This window comes from Symphalangus syndactylus, chromosome 6 (genome assembly GCF_028878055.3).
Source record: "Symphalangus syndactylus isolate Jambi chromosome 6, NHGRI_mSymSyn1-v2.1_pri, whole genome shotgun sequence".
Taxonomy (NCBI): domain Eukaryota; kingdom Metazoa; phylum Chordata; class Mammalia; order Primates; family Hylobatidae; genus Symphalangus; species Symphalangus syndactylus.
The window spans coordinates 51867645-51885969 of NC_072428.2; the positions used below are offsets into that span (position 1 = coordinate 51867645).

At 44.3% G+C, this 18325-nt stretch overlaps 1 pseudogene; it reads left to right on the forward strand.

Annotated features, from left to right (window-relative positions):
* Window positions 1-11774: 11774 nt before the first annotated feature.
* Window positions 11775-12827, forward strand: LOC129485287 (olfactory receptor 52B2-like; annotated as a pseudogene).
* Window positions 12828-18325: the final 5498 nt, after the last annotated feature.

Here is an 18325-nt window from a genome sequence, read left to right on the forward strand (position 1 = left end):
CTCTGCCCAGCCGCCGCCCCGTCTAGGAAGTGAGGAGCGCCTCTGCCCGGCCATCCCGTCTGTGAAGTGAGGAGCGCCTCTGCCCGGCCGCCACCCCATCTAGGAAGTGAGGAGCGCCTCTGCCCGGCTGCCACCCCGTCTAGGAAGTGAGGAGCGCCTCTGCCCGGCCGCCGCCCCGTCTGGGAAGTGAGGAGTGCCGCTGCCCGGCTGCCCGTCTGGGAAGTGAGGAGCGCCTCTGCCCAGCTGCCCGTCTGGGAAGTGAGGAGCGCCTCTGCCCAGCCACCCATCGTCTGGGATGTGAAGAGCGCCTCTGCCCGGCCGCCCCGTCTGGGAAGTGAGGAGCGTCTCTGCCCAGCCGCCCTGTCAGGAAATGAGGAGCGCCTCTGCCTGGCTGCCCCGTCTGGGAAGTGAGGAGCACCTCTGCCCTGCTGCCCCGTCTGGTAAGGGAGGAGCGTCTCTGCCCGGCCGCCCATCGTCTGGGATGTGAGGAGCGCCTCTGCCCGGCCACCCATCATCTGGGATGTGAGGAGCGCCTCTGCCCGGTCGCCCCGTCTGGGAAGTGAGGAGCGCCTCTGCCTGGCCGCCCATCCTCTGGGAAGTGAGGAGTGCCTCTGCCCGGCCGCCCATCATCTGGGATGTAAGGAGCGCCTCTGCCCGGCCGCCCCGTCTGGGATGTGGGGAGCGCCTCTGCCCGGCCACCCTGTCTGGGAGGTCTACCACGGAGGCCAGATGTAATGTGGGGGCTGGACGTGGTGGCTCACGCCTGTAGTCCCAGCGCTCTGGGAGGCCGAGGCGGGTTGATCACTTGAGGCTAGGAGTTTGAGACCAGCCTGGCCAACATGGTGAAACATATGAAAAATACAACAGACAAACCAACCAACCAACCCAGCAACAACAGGTCTACCCTGGAGTCATACTCTAATTTTTTCTATTTTCCTCCCTTTCTGATCCTTTATCCCACTTTCTTTTTCTTCCTCTTCCTTCTCCTTCTTCTTTGTCAAATAGAGGATTGAGTTATTATCATTGATCCATACAAAGTCCCTCTCTCATTTATTTTCTTTAATTCCCAACCCCCATTTCTATTCCCCGTCTTCCCATGTGCAACCTTCCTAATATGTTTGATATGCATATTTTTGTTTGTATGTATTTTTAGAAAATGTTTATTGTTTTGTGTGCAAAAAAAATTAATAAAATAAAATAAAATAGAAAAAACAAGTTAAATATTTAGGACACCTGATTAGTGAAGGGAGAATAAACCCAGAGAGAATATCAGGAATAGTGGGTCTGCGTTTGCCTAAGACAAAGAGTGAACTCCAAAAATTTTTATGTTTAACTGGCTACTGTAGGTTATGGATTGACTCATATGCTCAAAAGACAAAGATTCTGTACCTCAAGTTACTAGAGGAGGAACCCGATCCCTTGCAATGGTCCCCAGAGGAAATTCAGGCAGTGAAAGAGCTAAAGCAGGCCCTCATTATAGCCCCAGTCCTGGCCCTCCAATCTTTAGAGAAATCATTCCATATGTTTGTAACAGTAGACCAGGGTTTGACCCTTGGGCGCTCACTCAAACCTGGGGAGGGAAGAGGCAACCTGTTGCTTTTGTCTTCAAGCTTCTCAATCCTGTCTCTCAGGTGTGGCCCAAATGTGTTCAAGCAGTAGCTGCCATAGCCCTGCTGGTAGAGGAAAGCCAAAACCTAACCTTTGGTGGGGCCCTAATAGTAAGCACCCCACACCAGATCAGGAATATAGTAAATCAAAAAGCTGAGAGATGGTTAACAGATTCTCAGATTCTAAAATATGAAGCTATATTACTAGAAAAAAAATGACTTGGTCATAACAACGAATACTTGCCTGAATCCAGCAAGTTTCCTATGGAAAGGAGAGGAAAACAAAGAGACATCAGACCATAACTGCTTAGCATCAGAGAATACCAAACTAAAGTTAGACCAGATCTCAGGGAAGCTCCACTACATGACGGGATAAGGCTGTTTATGGATGGTTCATCCTGAGTGATACACGGCAAGAGACATAATGATTATGCTGTCATTGATGGAAATAAACACTCCTTATGTGAGAAAGGTAGATTACCTAATGGCTGATCAGCCCAAACCTGTGAATTATATGCTTTTAACCAGGCCCTAAAGCTCCTTGAAGGCCAAGAAGGCACTATATATACTGATTCTAAATATGCCTACAGGGTGGTACACACTTTTAGAAAAATCTGGACAGAGCAGGGCCTAATAAATAGCAGGGGAAAAGAATTAGTATATGGAGAACTGGCCAAACAGGTTTTAGAAAGCCACCTCCTTCCAGCAGAGGTAGCCATAGTTCATGTAAATGGTCATCAGAAAGGGAACACTATAGAAGCTGTAGGAAACGGGCTTGCAGATGAAGCTGCTAAACAAGCCTCCCTGGAGGAAGAAATTAGACTATTTAGCCTGATCTCCGGCATTCCTAAGGTAGTATTAGGGCCCCAGTTTACCAGAGAGGAGAAAGAAGAATTAGACAGGATAGGGGCCACTCAAACTGAAGACAGGAAATGGGTACTTCCTTATGGGAGAGAAATAAGTAAACCCCTGACAAGAGAACTAATGTCTATATTACACAAAGGGAGTCACTGGAGACCCCAAGCTCTGTGTGATACAATACTTAGGAATTATTTGTGTATAGGGATTTATACCCTCGCTAAACAAGTATGTGGAAGTCGTGTAACTTGTCAAAGGTTAAACAAAAAGGTGATTAGAAAACAGTCCGTGGGAGGAAGACCTCCCGGACTAAGACCATTCCAAAGCATTCAAGTAGATTTCACAGAAATGTCCAAAGTAGGAAGACTAAAGTATTTACTGGTGATCGTAGATCACCTTTCCAGCTAAGTGGAAGCCCTTCCCCTGCCAACAGCCACCACCAGGAATGTGGTCAAAATAATATTAAAACAGATTGTACCTAGATTTGGCCTGGTGGAAAATATTTATTCAGACAATGGGAGTCACTTTACCTCAAGGGTATTCAGGGGAATTATGGAAGGTTTACAAATTAGATGGGATTATCATGCCCCTTGGCATCCCCCTTCTTCTGGAAAGGTAGAAAGAATGGATCAAACTCTCAAAAAGCGTATCAACAAACTAATATTAGAAACTAAAATGCCTGGAACCAAATGTCTCCCAAACCACCCCTTAATATTAGGACAGCCCCAAGAAAAGACTTGTGATTGTCCCCCTACAAGTTATTATATGGGCTCCTGCATTTGGGCAGAGCTACATATCTCTCTACTATGGAAATCAAGGATCAATTCTTAAGAAATTATATACAGGCCATATCCTCCACCCTGTCATCCCTTAGGTTAAAAGGATTTTGGACTCAAACTCCACCTCTTTAGTTCGCAGTTCACCACTTCCAGCCTGGTAACTTGGTGCTGATTAAGACTTGGAAAGAAGACAAGCTCTACCCAAGCTGGGAAGGTCCCTATCAAGTGCTCTTGACCACTGAGATGGCCATGCAAACAGCTGAACAGGGGTGGACTCACTATACTCGAGTCAAGGGACTGGTAAAAGAGACCCTGGAAAGGAGGAAAAAAGACCAGTGGAAAATGCATGGGTCACTTGAGGAACCCTTAAAGTTAACTCTGAGAAAAATCTAAAAAGCAAACATGGGCCAGCCCCATTTCTGGAAGTTAATATGGCTAGGATGGGCTACTATACAAAGAGCAGAAGGTCAAAATGGAAACTGGCAGGGGACTCCTCCCTACCTAATCAGGTTGGTAATTAATGTAACCAAGATGGTAGCACCCCAGACTATAAGATTTTGATGCCTGTCAGGTCTTACCTTGTGGGAATTTGGAAAATCAGAGACAACTCTCACAGATGGATAAATATCTTTGCCCTGAACCAGATACAGGTCATAGTAGAGCATCACCCTGCCCCAGCTGGGATGATGTATGTTGGACTACCCAATTTCAGGGTTGGACAGTAAACATGGGGTGGGTAACTCCAAGCTGGGGACCCTTGAAGAATAAACTACATCAGTCCAAATGCTCCCTGCCAAATAACTTCCAGAATTTAGAATGCAGTTCTATACCCATCACCAATGACAATCCAGCCATTCTAGACCAAGAACCAAAAGTAGCATCTTAGGTATATGGGTTTGGGCAGACATCACAGGGAAAGACCCCTTGGGTGATTTGTTCTCAAACTAATCAAGAACTCAGCCTCCCATTTGCCTGGGACTACTCCGACCCCAGACCCTAATAAACACTTTAGTCCACCAAATAACGACCCTAAAATGGTAAAAGTAATTGAGGTAAAGGATTTAAGGCAAACCTTAAAAACCGAGATAGCATATGGGGATAGGTCAAATGGGTCAAATTTTCAATACAAGCCCTCAACTAGAGTAACTGCTACACGTGTTGCAGGACGACCTCAGGCACAGGTGGTTCCATTTCCTCTAGGATGGGATACCAATCCTGAAGGAATGCGTTGCATGTTGACTCTATACCAGGACAAGAATGCTTAGGAAAATGAGACTTGTAAGAGTCTGTCATTGCTCTTTCCCACATCGTGGAGGTCAGATCCCAGAGTAATCCCCTTATTCTCTATAAGGAATATGAACTACTCCTCTTGCCTCTCTTGGCAGGGGGCAGAGTTCAATAAGCCTATGGAAGAACTCCCGACATGTACCCACATCCTAAATGTCACTGGTGAGTCAGGCAATGGCAATTACTCAGCTCTCCATATACCCCAGGCTGATGTCTGGTGGTATTGTGGGAAAAGGAACCTCTGTAACTTGTTACCATCCAACTGGACTGAGACTTGCACTGTAGTCCAATTGGCCATTCCCTTCACCTTAGCATTCCATAAGATACCTGAAAATACACATGGTCACCAAAACAGGAGACATTTGACAAATTCTTTTGATCCTAATATGTATGTTGGCTCAATAGGAGTCCTTAGGGGAGTGCCTAATGAATTTAAGGCCGGAAACCAAATAGCTGCTGGGTTTGAGTCAGCACTCTTCTGGTGGTCAACTATTAATAAGAATGTGAATTGGATTAACTACATCTATTATAATCAACAGAGATTCATCAATTTTACTCAGGATGCCCTCAAAGTGGTGGTTAGCCAGTTAGATGCCACCAGCCAAATGGCCTGGGAAAACAGGCTTGCACTAGACATAATAGTAGCAGAAAAATGAGGCATATGTGTTGTGCTGAGTGGGAAATGTTTTACTTTCATTCCCAGCAATACTGCCCCAGATGGGATCATCACAAAAGCTTTACAAGGACTGACAACTCTAGCCAACAAACTGGCAGAAAATGCTAGAATTGATGACCCATTTATGGGTTGGCTAGAAGGTTGGTTTGGAAAATGGAAAGGCACGGTAGCTCCAATCCTTACATCTCTCATAATTGTGGCAGGAGTCTTAACTTCAGTGGGATGTTGTATTATCCCTTGTGTGAAGGGACTAGCACAGAAATTAATTAAAACATCTATTAATAAATGCCCATGACTTACCAGCAAAATAACCTGCTACTATTAGAAACCAAATTAAACTCACTCTCCTATGAGGAAGAAAGTAAACAACTTCTAGAGTGATTCAAGGACCAAAACTATTTAGATGAAAATGAGACCAAAGGAAGTAAATAGAAAAGAGGATGGAATTTGTGAGAAAACATCTTAAATGGTCCATTTTCAAGGCATAATAAATCTAAGTCCTGGCAGCCAGCTGCAGATGTAACAAACCACATGTCTCATGCACCTAGAAGGTCATAATAAATGAACAGAATGTAAAGGAGGGGTCAGCCCACAAAAGGCAAGAAAGTTTTGTTATTGGGAAATCAAAACTTAAGTGGGAAAGGGGACCAGGGTATAACCCTGTAAGGGGTATAGTAAAACTTAGGCGACACCCAGGAAGACTGTAACCCCATAGTGCTCGACCAAGGGGGAACTGAGGGAGGGACTTGCATGCTAGGAGACAAATTACCTGCTGTAACTGTCCCAGGTGTGCCTGCCTACAAGACACCCAATCTTGCAAGACTGCCATTAAAAGCCTCACTTCTGCTGTTCTTTGTGTCTCCAAGTCCATTCTTTGGGTTTGGATGGGTGAATGTGTGTTTCTCACAAGGACATCAGTAGTCTCCAAACAGTCGGGGTCAAGTCAGGAAAACAGAAACTACACTAAGTATTTTAACAGAAAATGTAATGTTAATTTAAAAATTAACTTAATGTAGAAAAAGGGAATTAGTTAAATAGGAGGTAGAAACTTGGAAAAGCAAAAAGGAAACCACCCCAAGGGATCAGCAAACAAAGGAAAGAGGTTGAGAGTATCAGAACCTAGAAGCTTGGAGAAGAGGCTCTGCAGAGCTATAACTCAGCTCTCTGAGCAGAATGTGTTGCCAGTATGTTGCTGGTAATTCAGGAGCCAGAAGAAGAGCAGTGTAGAGCTGGGAAGCAGATCTCTTTATAACAGTTAGCTCAGGGGGTGTGATTGGGCTGGTGTTGTACCTCAAGGGCTTATAGCAAAGGCCGCAAGAAGCTGAGATGAATACCTCTCATTGAGGTAGAGCCTGCCCAGAAGGTGCTGGTACCTCCAAGGGGATACAATCAGCTTGTTCTGGGAGAGTCCAGAGAGGCTGTAAATTAGAACTAATTGCTGTTGCCAGGGTGAAGGTCTGTTACTGAGGTAATATTGACAAGAACAATAAGCAAACAGAAAGGAAGAAGTCCCTTCTGCCTTCCTCTTACTTTCCAATAACCTTGTAGGGTTTATTATTGAGATGACCACCTAGCTGACTACCCCAAAACTGTGAACAATAAACGGTTATAATAAACGTATGTCACTGAATTTCTGTTATGCAGCAATTTTGTGAAAAGAGATATTTAACAAAAATGTCTATGGTAAATGTTAGTCTTCTTCCCTTATCATATTGTATTAATACATATTAAATAAATGTCTTTTTAATGCTTAACTGTGAATTCTACAAGAGTAGAAATTGTATTTTAAATGTAGCAGAGTAACATGGTTGAATAAGAAGTCCAATCCCTCCTTGCCCTACAGAAACACAGATTTAACAATGGTATAGTAACAAAATACCCTTAACGAGAAGTCCAGGATCCAGTTAAGAAGCTGTAGTATAAAACTACACAAAGAAGAGCATGAAACTGAGATCAGTCACACAGAAATAGGTAAGAAGAGTGATTTCCTTTTACCTGCATCAGCCCCTTCCCCAAGCCAGCACAACTCAGCACCAAGAAAGACCACTACTCTTCCCCAGAGGGAGGGTGGGGGTGGAGTTAGAGGTGGGGTAAACTCCAACATCCTTGGCCTTTCAGTTACTCTCCAAGGAGCCAGCATCTGTCTTGCCCCACACAGAGCACTGAAAGAACTGGCATAGCTCAGACACCTAGGTTAGATATGAAGATAGGCACCTTCTGGGAGCCAGCAAGGCTCTGAAAGGCTTACAGAAAGCACAAAACCAAGGCCTCTACTCCAGGAGGGAGGAAGAGAGTAGTACAGAGCAGCTCCAACATTTGTGCCCTTTCGGTTTACTCCTCAAGGGTCTAGTTTGTGTCCTGCCTCACACAGAGCACTGAAGAAACTGGCATGGTCTGGATGCCTGGGGCAGCTGTGGCCAATGTCTCTGTCAGGTTAGGAGAAGGCATAGAATTGAGGCTGCTCTTCAGGAGGGTGGGAGGAGTGCGACATAGTTCCAACATCCCCAGTCTTACAGTACACAGCCCAAGGGGCCCATTTCTATCTCACCTCACACAGAGTGCTGACAGAACCAACATAGTTAAACACCAGAAAGAGCAAGAGATTATAAACACCTGAAAGAAAAAAAAAAGGACTAAATGCCTGGGACAGCCAAGAATAAAATTCTAGAATCTCTAGCTGGGCTGACTGGTGATGGTCTTTCCCAATAAAAGCCAGTCTGTAAAGACTGGGAGAGAGGCAGTTTCTCAAATACTCAGATAACAGTGAAAGCTACAAGGAACATGAAGAATCAGGAAAACATGACACAATCAGCAGAACAAAACTAATCTACAGTAATCAACCCTAAAGGAAAGGAGATCTATTCATTTCCTGATAAATAATTCAAAATAAAGAACACAGACAACTAATCTAAATTAGGAAAATGATACATGAACAAAATTAGAATAAAGAACCAAACAGAAATTCTAGAGCTGATAAATACAATAAGTGAACTAAAAAAAAAATAGACTAGAGGGATTCTACAGCAGATTTGATCAAGCAGAAGAAAAAATCAGCAAAGATAAGTCATTTCAAATTATCCAGTCAGAGAAGTAAAAAGAAAAAAAGAATTAAAGAGTGAAAAAAAACCTAAGGGAATTGTGAGACACATTAAATGAACCAACATACACATTATGGCCATTCAAGAAGGAAAAGAGATAGAAAAGGAGGCAGAAAACTCATTTAAAGAAATGATGGCACTTCGGAAGGCCAAGGGCGGGCAGATCATGAGGTCAGGAGATTGAGACCATCCTGGCTAACACGGTGAAACCCCATCTCTACTAAAAATACAAAAAATTAGCCAGGCGTGGTGGTGGGCGCCTGTAGTCCCAGCTACTCGGAAGGCTGAGGCAGGAGAATGGCGTGAACCCAGGAGGCAGAGCTTGCAGTGGGCCAAGATCACGCCACTGCACTCCAGCAGAGTGAGACTCCATCTCAAAAAAAAAAAAAAATACGGTATAACAACTATTTACATAGCATTTACATTGTACTAGGTGTTACAAGTAATCTGGAAGCAATTTAAAGTATATGGGAGGATATGTATAGATTATATGTAAACCCTATGTAATTTTTAAACTTTTTTAGTGACAGATAATTGTACATATTTATGGGGTATATGGTGATGTTCTGATACATACAATGTATAGTGATTAGATCAGAGTAATTAGAATATCCATCATCTCAAATACATCATTTCTTTGTCCTGGGAACATTTACTATCTATTTGAAACTATATATTGTTAACTGTAGTCATCCTAGAGTGTATAGAACACTAGAACTTATTCCTACTATCTTGCTGTCATGTTGTATCTTTAATAAATCCCTCCCTATCCTTCCTTTCCCCCTACCTTCCCCAGCCTCAAGTCCTCTGTGCTACTTTTACAAGACCAAGACCAACTGTTTTTTAGCTTGTGCATAGGAGTGAGAACATGCAGTATTTAACTTTCTGTTCTTGGCTTATTTCACTTAACATAATGTCCTCCACTTCCACTCATATTGCTGTGAATGACAAGACTGCATTCCTTTTTATGGCTGAATAATATTCCATTGTGTATATGTGCCATTCATCTGTTGTTAGACACCTAGGTTGATTCCATATTTTGGCTATTGTGAATAGTGCTGCAATAAACATGGTAAAATATGTCTCTTCAATATATTGATTTCCTTTCCTTTAGATAAACGCTCAGTAGTGGATTACTGGATCACATAGTAGCTCTAGTTGTAGTTTTTGGGTTTGTTTTTTGCTTGTTTTTAGAGATAGGATCTCAGTCTGTCACCCAAGCTGGAGAGCAGTGGCATGATCATAGCTCACTGTAGCCTCGACCTCCTGGGCTCAAGCAATCTTCCCGCCTCAGCCTCCTGAGTAGTCAGGATGACAGGTGCACACCACCAGGTCCAGATAATTTTTTTACGTTTTGTAGAGATGGGGTCTTGCTATGTTGCCCAGGCTGGTCTCAAACTCCTGGATTCAAGTGATCCTCCCACCTCAGCCTCCCAAAGTACCTGGGATTGCAGGCATAAGTCACTGCACCTAGCTATATTTGCAGTTTTTTGAGGAACTTCCATACTGTTCTCCATAGTGGCTTATTAATAGTTCATTGTATTATTAATAGTTTACAGTCCCAACAACAGTGTATATGAGTTCCCTTTTCTTTGCATCCTCTGCAGCATTTTTTTTTTTTTTGTCTTTCTGATAACAGCCATCCTAACTGGGGTGAAAGCCTACCTCATTGTGGTTTTGATTTGTATTTCCCTAATGATTAGGGATGTTGAGCAGTTTTTCATATATTTATTGCCCTTTTATCTCCTCTTTTGAGAAATTTCTGTTCAGATCATTTGCTCATTTTTAATCAATTGCTTTGTGGGGGTTTGCTATTGAAATATTTGAGTTCCTTATATATTCTGGATATTAATCCTCTGTCAGATAAATAACTAGCAAATATTTTCTCCCATTCTGTAGGTTGTCTTTTCACTCTGTTGATTATTTCCTTTGCTGTACAGAAGCTTTTTGATATAATCCCATTTGCTTATTTTTCTTTTGTTGCCTGTGCTTTTGAGGTTATTCATAAAGTCTTTTCCCAGACCAAGGTCTAAATCATTTCCCTGATCTATATTTTTTCTAGTAGTTTTATAGTTTTGGGTCCTACATTTAGGTCTTGACTTGATTTTTGTATAGGATGAGAGGTAGGGCATCTAGTTTCATTCTTCTGTATATGGATATCTAGTTTTCCCAGCACCATTTTATATAAGGGACTTGAGCATCTTCAGATATTGGTATCCACAGCAGGTCCTGGAACTAATCTCCCGCAGATACGAAGGGACAACTAAAGTTGTCTCTTAGGGTTTCTGCAAGTATTAAAGAGATATCACATGGAAAACACTTGGAACCATGTCTGGCATGTAGCAAGTACTGAATAAACACTAACTCTTCGTATTGCTGCTGAGATTAAGATGCTTGAAGTGACCAAGGCACAGTGGCTCATGCCTGGGAGGCTGAGGCAAGAGGGTTGCTTGAGCCCAGGAGTTCAAAAACAGCCTGGGCAAAATAGCAAGACCCTATCTCTTAAAAAAAAAAAAAAAAAAAAAAAAAAAGCTTATTGAATGCTGCCTTGTTTGTGGAGTATCAGGTATGTAAAAGAAGAGTCCTGGCCCCTGGCCAAAGCTTTGAAACAACTGCTGTAAGATCCCAATTAAATATTCAGCCTCCTACTGTCTTATTCCTGTTCCTCAGGAAGAAGGAACCTACTCAACAAGCAATTCTCAAGCCTGTCCTGCGCCTCTATGGTGGCTCTGTGCTTGGAGCTCCAGTGAGCCCACCAGAAGCATGCGATTATCCCTGCCCTCCTGGAACTTACATTCTGAAAAGAAAGCAAACTCATCATCCATGACACTGAGGACAAGGCCAGGCAGGAGGCACCACAGCCAATCTACAAGGACTTAGGAAGGAAGCAGTCTCTGCAGCCTGTTTCTTGTGATCCAGGAAGACCAGAATTCTTCCTCAGCAACTTCCATCTCTCCTTGCCACAGTGTGTCCCAAGCACACAAGTGATGCCATCATTCCCGGCTGGTTCTTCTCTCCCTGTTAAGCCCCACTTGGGCTTTCCCAGGCTCCTTGGATCAAAGATTCTTTAAATACTTTCTCTTCCTCTAAATCAAAAGTCTTCTTTTAACCTTTCCTGTTTTGTCTCTGGCTGTCACTCTTTTTCCCCTGTGTATACTACACCTACTTCTCCTCCTAATCTTTTACTGAGCAAGGAACATCACAAGTAAATAAGTATCTTGTAAGTTTACATTTCACACACATAAGGCCAAGAGCTCCCTGAGGACAAAGGTTGTCTTGTTCAACTGTGTAGTTCCCACAACACCTGGCTTAGTACTTATCTGTGCCCCAAAGGAATACATACATGAAGAAGTGGGCTTTCATCACAAATTCCTCAGTGTCTCCAACAGGAATAGGCTTTTTAAAATTGACCATTTTGTTCTAACAGTCTCTGATCCCCACTCTTGGTGCCGGCCCAGGGCCAAAGCTAATGGGTGAGGATGGAAATACAAGCACCTTCAACATCTCCTGCACCAACTTCTTCCTGGTGGGTTTCCCTGGACTTCGAGAGTGGTGGCTCCTCCTAGTCCTGCCTCTTGTCTTCCTCTATGTGACCATCATCTCTGCCAATGCCCTGGTCATCCACACGGTGGTTGCCTGGCAAAATCTGCATCAGCCTACGCATATGCTCATCTCTGTGCTCCTGGCTGTCAACATTCGTGCTGCCACAGCCGTGATGCCTAAAAGCTGGAGGGCTTTGTATATTATGCTAACCCCATATTGCTGCATGGCCGCCTGGCCTAGGTGTTCTTTATCTACTTCACCTTCCTCCTGGACTACAACCTCCTCTGGCCATGGCCCTGGACTGCTACGTGGCCATCTGCCACCCACTCTGCTATTCTGACCTGATGACCTCCCAGCTGCTGGGACTGCTGGCCATTCTTGCCTTGACACAGAGCCTGGGACTGGCAGTGCCCTGGTGGTACTAACTGCAAAAGCCCGATTCTGCCGGACAGCAGTGATTCGACACTTCACCTGTGAGTACATTGCACTGCTGAGCGTAGCTTGTGGAGATCTGACCTTCAACAACTGGCTGGGGCTGGCTATGTGGTTGGTCACTGTAACCTCTGATCTAGCCCTGCTGGGGACCTTCTACACCCACACCATCTATGCTGCCTTCCGGATCTCTTCTTGGGGAGCCCAACCCAAGGCCTTACACATGTGTGGCTCCCACTTACTGGTAATCCTCTCCATCTACCTCTCTGGTCTTTCCACTTCCATCACCTTCTGAGTAGCCAAGACTGTGTCCCAGGATGTCCAGAATCTACTCAGTGCCATATACTTGCTGCTTCCAGGAGCCTTGAATCCTGTCATTTATGGGGTGAGGACTAGGGAGATCCAGCAACATGTAGAAAAGATGCTCTGTGGAAAGAAAACAGCCCAGAAGGCTGGGGAGAAGCCAAAGAGGCTGCAGAACATGAGACTGGAAACTGCCAGGGTGAGGGACTTTACTAACTTGGGAAGTTGGGGCTATGATCTCTGAGAATAGATAAGCAGGCAGTACTCAGGGACAGGCTCGAATTTCCTCAGCAGATTATGGGCTCAACGGCAGGTTCCCTGTTGGTCAACTGTTGCTTGTTAAATTTTTAGAATGCTTTTTGTTTTCACCCCCAGTAATAAAATTGCATTTACCTATTTATCCTTCTTGGTTTATTTTCTCTGTCCTCCTCCCAACTCCTGAGGAAGTCTCAACTAACATCTCGATGTATGGGGCTTCACTAACAGAGTCTTACAGAGCAAGTCATACAGACCACAACCTGCCCTGTCTGAACAACACCCAGTCTGAAACAAATAAACAGGCGGGCACTTCCCTGGAGCCCAGTCTCTCCCAAACATAGCCTAAGCTTGACATGAAGTTTATTCTGACCTAATACACATGTCATCCTTGAGGCTTCCAGTCTAATCCAGGTAGCAGGCTGGGTTCTAGAGTCCAGTCAGTACCAAACACAAGTGAGGTCCTTTCCTGAGATCCCCAAGCTGTACAGGCACACAGGTCAGGTTTATCCTGCGATGTCCAGTCTAGCCCACACAAACAGGTCAGGTCCTGCCCCAGGGTCCCCAGTCTGACACACACCCAGACCAGGTCTTCTTCAGGGTCCCAGTCTGACCCAAAGACCAGAGTAGACCCTACCCTGGGAAACCCAAACTCAGCCAAACACGGGTCACATTTTGAGGCCTCCATGCTGACCTCAGGCACACAGATAGGGTCCTGCACTGGAGCCCAAGTCTGACCCAAAGACCAGACTAAGCCCTGATCTGGGATCCAGATCAAAGTTGGAACCAAACCCATAGTCAGGCCATTCTTCCCATGACAGCCAATGTGATCTACCTAAAAGCTAACCCCTGCTTAAAAGACTTCCACAGCTCTGGCTGGGCACAGCGGCTCACACCTATAATCCCAGCACTTTGGGAGGCCGAGGCAGGCAGATCACTTGAGGCCAGGAGTTTGTGACCAGCCTGGCCAACATGGCGAAAGCCCGTCTCTACTAAAAATACAAAAATTAACCCGGTGTGGTGGCGTGCACCTGTAGTCCCAGCTACTCGGAAGGCTGAGGCAGGAGAATCGCTTGAACCCAGGAGGCAGAGGCTGCAGTGAGCCAAGATCGAGCCACTGCACTCCAGCCTGGGCAACAGAGCGAAACTCTGTCTCAAAATTAAAACAAAAACAAAAACAAAACAAAAAAAAAACCTCCACAGCTCCTTATCATCTACAGAAGGGAAGAGTGTTCAGGTAATGTCCCAGAAAGGGGGTGCGGTGCCTGCACACTGCACAGAACCATCTACTAAACAAGCCTGAGTTTTCTCTTCCTCTGTCAGTTGATCATAGGGAACTCCCCATGAGGCCATAGGTGCAGGCTGGGGAAGAAAAGGCAATGTAGCAGAACTGGAGACCTCGGGCTTTTGGGTCACTTCTTCATGGTCACTTGGGCCCTCAGGGTTTGCTTGAGCCTGATTTTGTATATATCACTTCCATTTGACGATGGACTGCTGCTGTGCATGCTCAATTTTATGGCAAGTTAAGTCAGACAACAGCCAACTCAAATCACATGGTAATTTGGTGGCCCATGGTTAACTGTTCAGTCTCTACTAAGGCAACCCAAAAGCTGTTTCTCAAAAGGAGAGTAGTTATCCACAGGGGATGATGGTAGGGCTTTGGTCCAAAATCCTAAGGGCCTGTCCTGTGATTCACTTACAGGGGTCTGCCAAAGCCTCCAATGAGCATCTCTATCTGCCACTGCCACTTCAAGCACCACTGGATCTGATGGATCAGATGGCCCAAGTAGCAGAGAAACTTCCCTGGCAGCCTGGACCTGTGGCAGTGCCTTCTCTAGTTCTGGGCCCCAGAACTAGCAGCTTTTGGTAAACAGGATGGAGTAGCATGCCCCATTGTGCTGCTCCAAATGAAACCTAAATTCAGTGGGAGTAATTAAATTTCAGAGTGGCATGTGGAGGCACTCAATTGCCATAACCAAGCTGGAAATGGTTACCATGATTTTTTACCTCCAAGACTCAAAGAGGTACACTATCATGCCTCTTTCTTGCTTGTAGGAGGGGACAGATGCAACAATTTATCCTTCACCTTAGAAAGTGTATCTCGACATGCCTCATACTAGATGCCTAGAAATTGCCCTGTGTAGAAGGTGGCCCTGAATTTTAGTGAGATTTCCCACCTTCTAACATGCAAGTATTCTACCAATGAGTCTAGAGAAGTCACTACTTCTTGCTCACAGGTCCAATCAATATAATGTCACCAATGTATTGGACCAGAGTGGTATCTTGTGGAACAGAAAGCTGATCAAAATCCTGTAAACTAAACTATGATATAGGGTTGGAGAGTTTATATACCCATGAGGCAGGACAGTGAAGGTGTATTGCTGGCCTTGCCAGCTGAAAACAAACTTGTTTCTGGTGGTCTTTACTAAGGGGTATGGAGAAAAAAGCATCTGCCAGATAAACAGCTGCATACCAGGTATGAGGATATGTGTTAACTTGCTCAAGCAATAGAACTGCCTCTGGTTGGAGTCATCACCCAGTTAAGCTTATGATAATCCATTGTCTTTCTCCAAAATTTGTATTTTCTGCAAAGGCCAAACTGGTGAGTTGAATGGGGATGGGGTGGAAATTATTTCTGCATACTTTAAGACCTTGATGGTGGCACTAATTTCTGGCATCCTTCCAGGAATGCAATATTGATTTTGGTTTATCATTTTCCTAGGCAGAGGCAGTTCTAGTGGCTTCCACTTGAACTTTCCCACTATAATAGCCCCCACTCAAGTCAGAGAACCAATATGGTTGGTTCTCTGTGTCAGTTGCTGAGTGTATCTATTCCAATTACGCATTCCCGAACTGCATAGTGAAATAACCACAGGATGGTTTCAGGGATCCCTGGAGCCACTGTGAGACAGACTGGAGGTAAAACTCCATTGATTACCTGACCTCCATAAGCTCCTACTCCAATTGGAAGATCACAGTGACATTTTAGTTTCCTGGAACTAGTGTCAGTTTAGAGTCTGTGTCCAGTAATCCTCAAATGGTTTGATCATCTCTTTTTCCCAATGTAGTTACTAGTAAAAGGCCATAGATCCTTCTGGGAAAGGCTGGAAGAAAGATTTAACAGTATATATCTTTGATAGTGCAGTGGGATCCTTCCTCAAGGGGACTTGGTCTCCCTTTCATTCGAGGGGTTCTGGGTCTGTAAACCAGTTCAAATCTGGGAATTGATTGAGGGGCCATAATTCCGGTTTTATTATTCAAATTAGACTTGTTCACTTAACCTAAAACTCTTCTGCTTATATAGATCAAGTTAGAATTTAATAGATTCCCCATGTTTTTCACCTCGAGGAACTCCATGATCATCTAGCCAAACCATATCTCTGTGAGTCAGACTTTTTTTTTTTTTTGAGACAGAGTCTCACTCTGTCACCTAGGCTAGAGTGCAGTGGCACAATATCAGCTCACTGCAGCCTCTGCCTCCTGGGTTCAAGCAATTCTCCTGCCTCAGCCTCCCAAGTAGCTGGGACTACAGATGCGCGCCACCACATCAGGTTAATTTTTGTGTTTTTGGTAGAGACAGGCTTTCACCATGTTGGCCAGGCTGATTTCAAACTCCTGGCCTCAAGTGATCTGCCTGCCTCGGCCTCCCAAAGTGCTGGGATTACAGGTGTGAGCCACTGCATCTGGCCAAGTCAGACGATTCTGATTGCTGCTTTAACTCTGCTGTCCATTATAGTAACCATTCCCACCCTGCCTTTGACAATTAAGTGTCTCTACCTGGCACCATGGGATCCAATTACTCCCATTGAATTTAGGTTTCCCAATTCAGTGGCAGCAATTCCCACTGTAATTTCAGACCTACAGAAAAGAGCAATCACAGAGGTCTTTAAGGATGCTGAGGCTTCCCTCACAAATTTACTTCTCACAGTCATGGTGAAGTGTCCTCCAGACTTCCCTCAGGGTGGGAGAGCTGGTCTTTTAAATGATAAATCCACTCTAACATTTCGATCTCCCTAAGCCTTTGAACTACTTCCTCTATAGTATACCAAGGCAGGACTGGCATTTCAACTTCACTTAGGGCAAATTTTGGTCCATGTTTCAACCAACCAACCAACCAGCTAGAGCAGGCACTTTTTGATCCCCCATGCTGCAATATTAAATCCAAAATCTCTGCTTTGTGGGCCCCTATCAATAAATTGAGCCTGATCCAACTTTATGTTGCTTCCATCATTATCATATATCCTTAATATCCATTTCCACACACATTCTCAAATGGGAAGAATCATGTAGTTCTTTTTGAGTGTAGCACACCTCCTCATAGATCTCACTTTGTACCTCACCTTTGGGGCCTGCTGGGACTTGAATCTAGTTATAGGTTTAGAAGCAAAGAGGGGTGGTCAGGGCGGGTCCTGAGGACAATCAGCAGTGTCCTGCAAGGCAATTATCTCAGAGGAAGACATCAGTTTCCTCAGGGAAAGCAGTTAATGTCAATTAGGTATAGTTTGGGTAAATCAGTTATCTCTGCTTCTACTGGCAATGAAGACTCATCAGAATTTAGAGATTCAATATTACCAGCTTCATCAGGATCTTCCCATATGTCACCATTCCAATTTTCAGGATCCCATTCATTCCTAGTCAATATTCTCACTTTAATAGCAAAGGCACCCTGCAAGGCTCAGAATTCAATTTGTATTGTAACTCAGGCACTTGCAAAATGAGATTCTGGGTTTGGTTTCAGAAATCTCAACTCTGCAGCTACAGAACATAAAGTTTCTTTCAAGGCAGAAACAGAAATGTTCAGGTCTAGTACTTAAGTTGAGAATTCAAATCACTAGTCATCCTTTTCTTTCTCCAATTTGTCCAGTGCAATTAAAAGCAACCAGCCAATCTTTTTAGTTTGACAAAAAGTTTGAAGGTATCATATATCTCTGTCAAAACATTAACTGAACATGCACTAAAGGAACAGACTTTGGCGATCATACGTGACAAAGAATAGTCTGCAAAATTAGTTTGGGCTGGGCACGGTGGTTCACACTTGTAATGCCAGCACTTTGCGGGGGTGAGGTGGGTGGATCGGTTGAGGCCAGGAGTTCGACACCAGCCTGGCCAACATGGTGAAACCACATTTCTACTACAACACAAAATATAGCCAGGCATGGTGGCACACACCTGTAATCTCAGCTACTCAGGGCGCTAAGGCATGAGAATTGCCTGAATCCAGAGGCAGAGCATGCAGTAAGTCAAGATCACACCACTGCATTCTGGCCTGGGTGACACAGCAAGACACTGTCTTAAAAAAAGAAAAGAAAAAAAAAAGTTTGGAAATGTCTCAAATGGAATACTACAGTCTTCAACATAGCAATGAAACAAAAAACAGTAAGCTCTGGAGTAGGAGAATCTGATTACTGGAGTTACCTCATTATAACAGTCAAATGCCCATTTTTCAACAACAAAAATCACAAGGCATACAAAAAAAAAAGAAAGAAA